Source organism: Priapulus caudatus, unplaced genomic scaffold, assembly GCF_000485595.1.
Source record: "Priapulus caudatus unplaced genomic scaffold, Priapulus_caudatus-5.0.1 Scaffold1197, whole genome shotgun sequence".
Lineage (NCBI taxonomy): Eukaryota > Metazoa > Priapulida > Priapulimorpha > Priapulimorphida > Priapulidae > Priapulus > Priapulus caudatus.
The window spans coordinates 29,050-32,032 of record NW_014578258.1 but is presented as its reverse complement, the minus strand read 5'-3'; positions in this window follow the sequence as shown (position 1 = coordinate 32,032).

Sequence of the window (2,983 nt, the reverse complement as noted above, 5' to 3'; positions counted from 1 at the left end):
CGTTAAATGCAGCTTAAAAGCTATAGACATCGCATAGAAGTTAAATGAGATCACACAATTACATAAGTCAGTAAAAATCCTCAGTAAATCAAGGCTATGTATCTAGAAGTGACATGTTGAGAGGGCTTTATTAATGCTGGATCCAGGTAATTTAGAGTGACAGTGATTAACGAATGCGCTTAATAAATGTAATCCACCGTTATGTTTTGTTCGATGTGTTATGAATCGATAAAAATTCCCGATAAAATGTCCGTTGAATTCTTGATAAATGTCTTGAAAAAAGTCCATTGACATGTTTTTCAGTTTCCTGTATGAACCATGCCCATAATACAACCAGCATTTTCAGATATCGAACTGAGCTCAGCCCCACACAGTAAACCCCAACGGTAATGCTATTCCGGGCCGTGAGGAGGTTGACCGCCCAACGCTGGCACACTAGTGTTGGGATAGTGTCTGCGATACGCGGTTAGGCGTCATGGTTTACGGGTTAGGGTTAGTGATTAGGGTTAGGATTAGGCCGTTAGATCATTAGGTTAAGCGTTTTGCATCATGATATCTGTCCCCACACATAATATTCTTGTGGATCACAATGCCATATATATAGCCGCGGCCGATAACATATATATTTTAGTGTGATGGTTAGGTGGCCCCGTGTTGGAGTGAGGGTTACTCGTTAGGTTTAACTTTTGAACGTCATCGTCAGACGTGCTATCACGTGACTCCTCCACGCCCGGATAGCAACACCCTCCATCACATTCACCCTCCCCTACAGCTGATAATACTACTCTGATCCAACAAGTATCCCACAACAGCCTAAAATATTCTCACACTCGCCAACGCACCTTACAGTAAGGCGCGAGTTTGTTGACAGTGACGTCAGGCAATGGGCGGTTTCGCCCGCCATTTGCATGAAAATCCTGCGTTGGTCACTCGTAATGCTCAGAACCTTTCTTCAGGTTGCATGAACATTGTTTTACCAATTTAGTGCGATTTCTCACAATTTCTCAAGGTGCATAGAACATTTTACCAATTTAGTGGTGTCAGTTAGTCATAGATATGTCACAGTAAGTACTAACAGTAGATGTTTCACATACGTTTACCCATTTTGCACAGGCGGTCGATCATTGTGAAAAATTGAAAAACGCTGATTTCTCCGTTTCGATTTCTGCTATAGTAGCCGATGTTTAAATGGATATTTCTCTGTGATTACAACTCGGAATAATTTAATTTGACACTCGTTTTAATGGTAACATATTGCTGTAAAAAAGCGCGTCAGGGATTGTTATTAATTACCGTATTTTATCTGTTATCCTTTTTCTTATTAGCAAACATTTTCAATTCAAACGTGCGACTTGAATTTTAGGCAGTTTTTTCTCACTTTTTTCGGTAAATATAAAGCTTAAAGAAAATTCCTGACGCGCTTTTTTGGTTCATATTGTGCTTAACTTGTGGCGAAAGTTTTGCTTTCTCACTTTTTGTGGTATTTGAGAAATATCCAAAATACCATTTTTACATGGAAAATGGAAATTTCATTGGAATTTTTTTAGCTTGAGCATAGAGATATATCTCATCTATAAATAAAACGTGTGATTGATTCGATTCATTCGTCAATAAACGTTTATTCATCATTAGAGCAATACCCGTGCAAAATGTGGTGAGTATATTGAATTCACCATACGTGGAACAATTAAGGCATTTTTGAACTCGATATCCCGCGAAGCAACACGCGTCCCGCAGAACGCTTCGGGCAAAATATGCAATGGTTTTGGCACAATTCGCTCGAATATTGCAACCTTGGATATTGTAACGAATAAAATGAACCAAATTTGATTCGCCTAGACGCAAAATCTAATAATGTAGACTCGACCGATAAGCATTGCAGATTATTGATGTTTAGGTTGCTAATGTCGAAATTGGGTCCCAAACTCCCACAGTAAATTGCGTCGGCATGTGTTTGATTTGTACATTGATTCCCCTGACTGGCATGCTTACATAGCAGGAGCATACTCGCGAGTGTATGTCATGTATTCCTTGCCGTATACACAAACGTCAGATAGAGCTGGTAGTCTGCTGTCAGTATTAGCCTGCTGTAAAATCTTGCCACGGATTTGCTTCTTCAGATTTGATCTAAAGGCTCCTAACTTTTTTCACGCTATTAACCACCTCCGTTAAAACATTCTTGCGGACCCCCTCCCCAAACGGATATGATATATGATTTGATAGATATATGAAATAAGTCGGCAAAGTATTGCCAGTATTTAAATAGTTAGATTGATCTGATAGTGCTTCACTCAACGTCTCAACGTACAGAGCGACCTACAATTTACAAAGTGATTGAAACGAATCTTGGTTACACCGCAAAATCGTTTTGCAAAGTAAAATGTGCCGTACTATACCCCTCTCTGAATAACCTACCCCACCGTTAGATTAAAATCAATATCGATACATAATCAATCAATATAAGAGTCTGGCGTACGTGTTAGATGTCACACGGAGAGGCAGTCTCGATATTCAACTCGTGCGCATGCGTGTCACCGTGTTGACGTCATAGCAGAGCTGCGGCTCGTGGATGGTAGTGAGTCACGTTGTAAGGTGAATGACTAATAATGTCAGCGGTCAGGTGTAATAGAAGGAATCGCGGCGTCGCGTGTTGAGGATTTGTCATTAATTGATGCCGTGCGGGTTTAATGAAGTGATCTGCTGCTCGTGAACGACCGCGATTCCATCCGACAGAGCTCACTCCTGCGCATGTGCCATTTCATATATAGTTACGCATCACCGTATATGACCACTGCTAATATCTATTATATATATTATGATATATGATATGATAATATATATATATATATAATATATTATATAGTATATATATATTAGATAGATATCCCTTCTGGTGTCCGTGCCTGCTCGTGGGTGGCATTCCTCGTGGACGGTCTTGGTCTGCTCGTCTTCGGCGCGGTGTGTGTGCCGTCGTCGTCTAAGC